Genomic DNA, 10,099 nt, shown 5'->3' on the forward strand with positions numbered 1-10,099 from the left:
AGCTCACCTGAGTGCTACCTTTTACACATTTAGAAAACTATACTCTAAAAAAAATACTAGTGTTTCACAGTAAACTAATTTGTGTACGCTCTGCATTTCTTACTTGACAATACATTTGTACAGTTTGGCCATGAATATCTTCCAAAGAATTGAAAGGATATTTGCAGGAGGTAACTTCAGCCCACAAGTTGTGGATTTATATTTAATCGAACTTGAATTTTCATACATTACAAACCTTAGTAAATATACTAAAACTTTTCTCATTAGTCGTGCTTGTAGATGTTGTTGTAACATTGTTCCTTTGCTGGCGAGTTCTTTTAGGCCTGGCATGGCCAGGTGATTATGGTGCTCCACTCGCTATATGCAGGTCGTGGCTTCGAATCTCCGTTCCACCAAACATGCTCGCCCTTTCAGCCATGGGGGGCGTATATATAGTTTCGGTCAATCCCAATATTCATTGGTGAAAGAGTTGGCGGTGAGTGGTGATGACTAGCTGCTTTCCCTCTATTCTTGCACTGCTAAATTATGGACTAATAGCACAGATAGCTCTCGTGTAACCTTGCACGAAATTCAAAACAAACAAACGAGTTCTTTTAAATCATCTGGGGAAAATAATTCATGGGCTTGTCCTTGTGAACTATAACAAGTTGGTTTATTTCTTCCTTTTACGTTTCTACAAGCTTGATCACTTGTACACTGTCGTAAGTTGTTGTAGGACTCCATTACAAATGATGTTAGTTAACTAACATAAAACAAACCAATTCGTTAAGCACAATAGCAAACTCTTAACCAAATGCTTTTCATAAACACTGATTCAGGTCTCTATCTTGAAAAAACAACACCCCACAATCTTTTCGTATTTATAATCTAACTTTGAATGTGTTAGAACACCTTATAGCACTTAGAAGTTTCTAGGCATTCTCAAACACTTACCTAACTAACAAATCATACACTAAAATATAGCTCACAACACTGCAATCTTCCTAGATTGTGAAACCCCTTGAATAACTCTAATGCAAAAAATAATATAACTACACTAAGTTGTCCATTCAGCAAATCTATTTGATTGTTGTATCTTCCGAGACCCATAGTATACAGATGTGATGGTGTCTTGTCCCTTGTTGCTGGCTGTCCTATCGCTGGCGAAGTTCTTACTAGGTAGATAGTCGTGTGAATCCACTGACGACTCCAACATTGACGATTTTCTAAAAGCAGTCTAAACAAGAACTCAGGCTCCTCTGCAGATTGAGGTTCCACTGATGTTCCTCTCTGAAGCTACCCATTTATTTGTTCTTCCAGTGATGTACTTCCAAAGAGGATATTGATGGATGACGTTTGGCTTGGATTGCCTATCCTTCTGGATGATATAAACCATATAATTGATTCGTTTCAGTACAGTATATGGGCCCTTCCAGCACCATCTTAACTTAGGAGTTCAAACTTTATTACAGCAGAGATTGCACAGAAACACTTTGTTTCCGTAATAGAATTCAATCTTATTAGTATTAAAAAACATAATGATATTTCATTATATCACTGGCTGATTTAAGTCATTCTTGGATGAAGAGGTATGTCATCCATGATGTTTCATGCATGGATGGATATTGCAAGTTTCGATGCTATGCAGGTAGTACTTTCATATCAAGTAACATCTAAAGTAGTCACCTGTAAGGCAAGATGTCGGAAGTTTGATATCATGTCTTCACATAAAGACAGCTTATTACCTCAAGACCTGTAGAGGTCTTATAGCTATTCAGTGTTAAAGATTACCTGACTTAAAGAATATCAATATACCTTTTCCAATAGACTTGAAGATTTAGACAGAAAATAATAATATCCTACAGATTTAATGTTGGAGTTGCAGCTCTAATATATCAGTTAGCCAGATGACTTCTACTTGCAAAATAGGTTGCGACTTTCAGAGACATAGAAGGAACATAGATTGATAGAACCAAATACTAGCCCTTGTACATCACTTATTTTACATCTAAAGAAGAACAATGATGGATTCATAAGGTCCTTTGTGGACAACCAAGGGTCATCTCTTGGCAATGCCACTTATATATGAGGATCTGTTCTAATGTGGGCCTGTTTGTAATAAACTTAGGCGAGTTAATTGGAAGCTCTGCTCTTGGCAGTATTTGAGGCTGTTCTCAGGGCCACTTCATTGATATTGCCTCGAGTGTTGTCGAGGTAGGGACCACTCACATCATCTCCATTGACTACATGGTGACTGGTCTGGTAGTTGACATCAACATCCTGCATTGATGGATAACCTTATTTTTGGTGGTGGTGGTGGTAATGTAGGAAGACCCAGTTGGCTCATCTGCACCACCAAGAAAGTGACATTGGACCTGGATGTCAGAAATACACAGATGACAGCCATCATCCAAGGACATGTTCTGCTCTATCTCTCCCAGAACCTGGTCAACTTTCTATAAAATCCAACCTTTGGAAAGGTTTTCTTGAGTTTAGGGATATATTGTTCCTGACAGAGTTGTTAGCACATCAGCTGCCACAACCTGTTATTGGAAACATTGCACCATCCAAAGAGACACTTGAGGAGTAGGTTTTGTTGTTTCTTCGAATGTAAGGCTGCTTCCTTTTTCTCTGGTGGCATCTGCTGCTGGAGACTCAGCTTCTTTTAATTCATATAGCTGTGGTAACCATTTTCAACTCCATGATCATTATGCTTGCTGGGGACCAACAGATGTAATAAGCTCTTCCATGTCCAATGCAGTGACTAACAATGCACCTTCATCCATGAGCGTTGTTATGGCTAATATCAAGCCAGCACCAGGAATCCACGGATTAACCTCATAGTTTAACTCATCACTGTAAAGGGAGTCTTGGGTGTATTTGTTTTAGCTATTCAACTAGACAACAAGGCAGGATACCTGACCATTGATTGGTTAGCCAAAAAAGAAGAGATAGCCAGAATAGTAAAGAATTCGATCTTAAATACGGAAAAATCTTAATTAAAAACATAAAGTCAGTTGAATTCCAATTGGTTAAAAATTCAGCCAGGTATGTATTTTGAAAAGAGTCGTAACTATTCGGTTACAATAACGTTCCAATTTAAAATATTTTTAGAGATGTGATCATAAAACTATAACTTAATCAAGTGATATATATATATATATATATGTATACAGGATTCGTGATTACTCACACCCTATATTACACTTAGAAGATGTATTTCTAACACCCATGAACTTATTGGTTTCTCAGGCTTCATTGCTTTGTTTAACCAATATATTTAGCCATGATGCCCTCTGTCATCATGGCCAGACAATAACCGACACAGTTTACCATCCAACGAAGTCAAATTCCTTTCACTGCCATCTGATTATCACATGGATAGAGCCCAGATGCAGTGGGAAGAATGGAATTAAAAACTGATTCCTACTCACGTGCTAACTTGGGTTAGACAAAATTAACCCTTACTTTTGACCATTAGAATCCATTAATGTTCACATTGTCTCTCCTTAGGGACCTTTTTCCAGTTATAAATTTGGTACTAGCTTGTGTGTGACTTTCAAAGTTTTACAATGTGTTTGTTACATTGCACACATAGGCAACCGTAATACATTCACATCTTGCAGTTTTCGGATGTTATAACTGCATCTTTTACTGAAACAATGTGAAGGAAATATTTGGAAAACTGTGTGATTGTAAGATGTCTCAATCTGCGTGATAGAAAATATCTTATCACAACCAAATGAAATGATGAGTACACCAAGTTTGCATTGTCATGATAGCTACTGTCTATAAATTTCATTTAATACTAATAATTTCAACCATTTGCAAATAGTCAATTTGAAATATCTTGCCTTGCTCTTATTGAAGCGAAACTGTGCTTTCTATGAGATATAGTGTTTCTTCATTACTTTTATCTTTCCATGAAAATTCATTACCTGTAAATTATTTCTGTCTCAAAATTGAAGCATTGTTTCACTTAAAGAAAATAACAGGGACACTTTATCTTTAAATAATACCTTCCAGTATTCACAGTTAATATCATATCACAAACTCTTAACATCCATATCAAATCATTTGTCCCACTTACATGTTGCTTAATCATCGTGTTTTTTGTGCAATTCATACATTCATGTTATACAACAATTATAAATGAGATAATTTAATGTTCATATTGGTGTGTATAAGACCACACATAATATAAATTTATTTATATGCATATATTGTTATGTACATAAATCACCATTACACATTGTCACATACATACACTAGTAGTTTAAAATAAACTCTCTTTGGTTCATATGCAAATTACATTAGTAGTCTTTTTCAGGTTACCTCACACAAGTTACATCTCAAAAAACTGTGGTATGTTATGAGTTGCTATTTATGAGCTATCAAACTTAATAGGTTTCCCCTTTCAAGCATCACAAAATAAATAATCACTGGAATAATTCAGCTGAAATAAGACTTTTCAGATAAATTTCTCGTCAGCCAGGATTAATATTCATGATGTTATTACAATATCTCAATATACATTCATGAGGAACACAACCACCTCACTACATGTAGAAACATCATAAATTACCCAGGTGTATGGGGAGAATCTATTGTGGATCACGCAATATGCTCCATAGAGTTTTCACCACTGGGTAAAATCAGATGAGTGGCTTACTTAAAATGTTAAACATTTCACATCAAAAAATTGGAAAGTAAGGATTCCAACACCCTTTTAGACATTGATTTTTCAACGATATGGCTGCTTCAGTAACTATCATCTGATATCCGGTAGATGTAAAACTTAGATGATAACTCAGAAAGTAAGGGTTGCTAAACATTTTGGTCTGTTAATCTTGCAATCAAATACAGTCCTAACTAATGAAGTAAATCCATCGTAGCTTTACCAGTAAGAGGTTATTGACAGCACCTCAACAAACTGTTGAAGCCGTTTTCGCCTTTAACTCCAGTGTTTCCTCATCTGGCTCATTATGGACAGCCAGATAAGTACCTTCAGCTATTTCATCTTCATTAGTTAAATAGATTGAACATGATATGCTATCCTTAACATTCTTTGATATATCGTTCTCTGGCTTCCAGTTGAGCCAATGTTCGGAGATTCATCTGTGATATATGAACACATCTTATTGATGTGCTTCATGTAATTTCTTCTGTAACTCGAACATCCATTGATCAATCTTCCAGAGCTTGTACTAAAGCCAGACCACGTCCATCCAGGTACATTCGTCCCTTTACTGTATTGCTATAGTATTTCTTCTGATGTTTAGCCACCATTTCTGGCTGTTGCTGAGCAAGCTCATGCACCTCAATTAACCCTATGTTCACGATTGGGGGCAAAATGTGAATGTCACGAGTTGCATTCAAGATTTAATTAAACCACTTTATTGTTAAAGTTTACTAATAAAATTGACAGCAAACGTAGTTAGTAAATCAAATTTAAATACTGTAAACGATTTATTTTCTTAATTTTAGGGAAAATGTTTTAAAAAAATGTATTTCACGTGATACTTTTGTGCTATAAGTTGTTCAATTTACATTATATTACTTCTACCATACAACATCAATAGTGCTTAACCAACTACAAAATCAAATTTCACACACAGACAAGCTCGAATAGAAAATATGAACCTTACACCTTTTAGATTTGGTGAAATATCAATATATTTAGCAAACTTACCAGAGAAACCCCCTTTAGTCCCTTTATTCTTTTGAAGCCAATTAGTTCTTCACGCCTACTTTTATTTAGTACAGGTTTATAACCAATACAAAGAGCATATTCTGAAACACGTAAATCTGATGGTTATTTGTAAATTTTCTAGATAGAAAAGCCGAAATTCGCATTGAAATGTTGAAGCGTGTTTGCTAAAATCATTAATCCAAACAGAAATACAGTTTTAGGCTATTTATATCTTAGTTAGAAAGCTAGATAAATTATAGTAGATTTGTAATGTCCTATTTGTGAGTGATATTTGTTCTGTTTTCTGTGATGCATACTCAAAAGTTATAAAAAATTAATTTATATTCTTTTCAGCTTGAAAAAACAAACATCGGCTATTAAAACTGTAGACGCGACAAGATGTAGAGTTTGTGAAATAAACATCAGAGCTTGGGCTGTAACGTCACGTTGTGGCAGTACGTTGATTCCCCCTCCAAGTTACACCTAGATACTCGTCATCAGTGGTACAAGTAAGTAGGGAAAACTGTCATTATGGGCGATTATATAATCATTTATTTTATATAAAACATCAAAGGCATAAATCTAGGCTAAAAATAAACATTCCAAACTGTTTGTTTGAGCCATCGTTCATACCACATTGAAAAATTCCGGATCTCTTCTGATCTCCGTAGATAACTAATGTCTGGCCTGGTTAGTACTTGGAAGGGTGATCATCTGGGAATACTAGGTGATGATTGCACTATTACTTGGCCTGGCATGGCCAGGTCGTTAGTGCGCTCGACTCGCATTCTTCGGGTCGCAGGTTCGAATCCTCGTCCCACCAAACGTGCCCGCCCTTTCAGCCATGGGGGCGTAATAATATGACAGTCAATCCCACTATTCGTTGGTAGAAAGAGTAGCCCAAGAGTTGGCGGTAGGTGGTGATGACTACCTGCCATCCCTCTAGTCTTTCGCTGCTAAACTAGGGACGGCTAGCGCAGATAGCCCTCGTGAAGCTTTGCGAGATATTCAAACAAACGAACAAAAAACTGTTTGTTTGTTTGTAATTAAGCGCAAAGCTACACAATGGCTTATCTGTGCTCTGCCCACCACGGGTATCGATATCCGGTTTCTAGAGTTGTAAGTCCGTAGACATACCACTGTGCCACTGGGGCCATTTCAAGCTAAACTAAAGTATAAGCAAGGCATGCTAAGACTTACTGACGCATAAACGACACAGTTTTAGTCAATATACTGCACACAGAAAAAGAACAAAACTTGGCTTCATTAGCACTTTCAGCTGAATGACGAAGCCTTGTGTTTACATATATGTCTACAATGAGTTTCATCAGTGCAGCAATATGGTTCCCTTTGGTATATTTTTAGGTTTATGATGTTCACTGAATAAATTTCGAGGTGCTTTTTTTCCAGTACCAAGCACACAATTGAATCTGCAACATTTTTTTGAATAAACAGCTTCTCAGTATTCTCAATGCAGCCTATTTCTGATTCTTGTAACTTATATAGACAAATAACATTTGGCACAGCCTTGATAAGTCCATCAATTAATGACTCAGAGTATGATTTTATAACTTTTAATTTTGAGTGGCACCTTGTATCTTCTAATGCTTTGCAATACACCTGGTAATGGATAGCTTATGGGACATGGCGAACCAAAAAGTCTGCTATGTATGCAACATCTTTCATATATATATAAACATTCTCAAAATGTGGCGGTTTGCAGTATTCGTGGTCAGTATGGGTGTCATCAACAGTTCTTTCTTTTTTTAGCATTATAATTTTTGGTGTCACTTGGGTGCTACTAGATACAAAGAGAGTAGTGATCGTAGTTTTCTTCACACAGTTATCAGTGGCTGGACCTCTCATTTCATTCTTAGAAGCAGACATTTGTAATCACTTTTTACAGCAGCTAAGGAACTAAAGCACTAAAGAACAGTTTTATGCCAGGAGGTATTTAAGAAGAGGTGACACACCATTACAGAGTCTCTCATATATGTGGTGAATTGTCTTCAGCCCCAGAAAAAGTCTAAGGAATCTTAACTTTTCTCTTGCCTTGAATCATCGCTTTGCCTCCTGTAGATTTTTAAAGAGAAGCTAAGTAATTCTTGGTTTCCAAAATCTTATGAAACACAACTTGCTTGTTACTAGAGTCAATACATCCTTTATGTTCTGATACTAGCTTTTTTCACTTTTTTAAAATGTCAAACATTTTATAATCTGGGAGCCTCCAAACTACTCCCAATGTTCAGATGACTGTTTTAACAATTGTAAAGATATTGCAAGGCTTGCAATGTTTGGGCTGCTAGTTTAACTCTCATTTTATCTCTTTCCCACTTAATTTAGCTTTGTTTTCATTTATTAGCAGTCTGGAGTCTTTCATCACATTGAATTTGAGACAGTAACTTCATAAAGTCCGAACTAATATATTGTCCCTCATTGTTGTTTATGGTTCCACATCTTCCAAGTACATTCTGAATCAACTTTAACATATGGTTGGAATCGAGTAGAACATGTGCAGGCTGCTGAGTCACAGAATGTTCAAGCCAGGTTTTAACAATGTCAGCATGTAAGGGTGCTCCAAGAATAGCAGATGCAAAAATGGTTGAAGCAGCGCCATCAAAAGTTAAGTTAATGGCTATTACTCGAGACTCATGAATAAAATCTAAACACAAATTATACAAGCCCTTAGCGAAACTTTACAAAATATCTAAATGGTTGAAAAGCCTTTCATTTTACCATTACAAGTTTATGTATTATATAATCATAATCACCAAGGCTGCATTCAATGCAATAAAATTACTATGAGTTTATGAGTTAAGGCATAAATACAAATATGTTATTGTTCTGCAAATAACTAATTTCGCTTTTTTTAAAAGTGTCTCGTGGGAAGTACTCATACATCACCCTATTTTGAGAGCTGACTAAAATGATCAAATTTATAACCATTAAAAACTATGCCTTTAACATATTATGTCACAGATGTGTCATTGAATACGTTTATAAGCCAATGGTTGAGCATTATATTTGGAAGTGTTTTCATTATTATAATTATGACTTGAATTAAATTGAATTATGGATTAAAACCATATAATCATGTAGACAATGGGTTACTTTTGTGGTTTCTAACAAGAAAAATATTGATACTTGGAAGGTTAAATTAAACAGTCGATGCCTCAGAGATAATGTTCTTTTCTAGAATACAAGAAACTACTGTCTCCAAATTACCAACTTTTCTCTCTAGACGTCAACTTTTCTGTCTCAAATTTTTAATTATTTTGTTTTTGTCCATAATTACAGAATGAACAATCTGAAGGTACTACACAGCCTTCAGAGGTGATACCATGTCGCTTGTCTATAATGACCAAAATACGTTTTCTACTTTTGAAGTCTTTCTGTGGCACTGATGGAAGGTTCACAATTTAAAGCATTTGCACAGAAAACAAGTTCTGCACATGTTTTTAATCTACTGTTTCGGCTGACACAGATCTGTAAATAGGAATGAAATCAAGTGGAACTTTCAGATTGTAGCATGATATGATGGTAATTTTTTACACACTATCGAAGATAAATGTATATAAAATGTATTCCATTTTGATCAGTAAAACTTTGTATTAACGTTAAACTTTCTAATCTACAATTTAACGTTTTTGACCTCAACTTTAGAGGTCATCGTGAGGTGATAAAGAGCAAGTGAACTTGCTCTTTATCACCTGATAATGGCCACCAGAGTTGTGTTGAAAACGTTTATAATCTATTTTAAGACACAAATTTGTTCACACCTTATTGAAATATATTTGATATATCTAGCTTATTATATTTGTGAATCAGATACTGTTTAGTACCTTACCCTATGTTACTATTCGAAGCTGCTAAGCCAGTTGTTGAAATTACTGATTACCATTCTTGGGGAGCTTTCTTTGACTTAACAAATTTCTGAAGATGAGTATGTAACGGTCAAAAATAACACACTTCTACAACCAGGGTTCAAGAGTAAAAACAAACAAACAAACAATTTATTAAACTGTAACAATCTGGAATAAAATTTAGCAGTTACCAAAATACAGTTAACAAATACGGCCTGACCAGGACTTGATACTTATGTTATGTACAATAAAACATAAATATCAGTAGTAATTATTTCAAATTATGGACTCAGGAAAAAGAAGAAGAACAAGAAAAACTAACTAAAAAAACCACAATATTCCAAAATCGCTTTTTTTATACTAATAACAATATCGAGTGACAAACAGCAATAATTATATATAATTCACTAACTATATTGTTGCGTCAGCAGTCACATGACCGCCGTGACGCAACGTTTCTAGAACTATCATGTACTTTGTCGAAGGTTCAAGTTCTTACTAGAAATAGGTTACGCTGGTATATAAAAGAAGGGAGTGGTAATGTGTGTGTAGATAGTGAGTAATT

At 35.4% G+C, this 10,099-nt stretch overlaps 1 long non-coding RNA gene across 1 annotated transcript in view; it reads left to right on the forward strand.

Annotated features, from left to right (window-relative positions):
• Nucleotides 1–9,191, forward strand: part of LOC111088664 — a 10,336-nt gene extending 1,145 nt beyond the window's left edge. Inside the window, exons 2-3 of the long non-coding RNA XR_002613120.1 lie at nt 6,026–6,180; nt 8,969–9,191. This is a non-coding gene — a long non-coding RNA (uncharacterized LOC111088664). The remainder of the gene's footprint in view (nt 1–6,025; nt 6,181–8,968) is intronic.
• The last annotated feature ends 908 nt before the right edge of the window (nt 9,192–10,099 follow it).

Source organism: Limulus polyphemus, unplaced genomic scaffold (assembly GCF_000517525.1).
Source record: "Limulus polyphemus unplaced genomic scaffold, Limulus_polyphemus-2.1.2 Scaffold4207, whole genome shotgun sequence".
NCBI classification, from domain to species: Eukaryota; Metazoa; Arthropoda; class Merostomata; order Xiphosura; family Limulidae; genus Limulus; species Limulus polyphemus.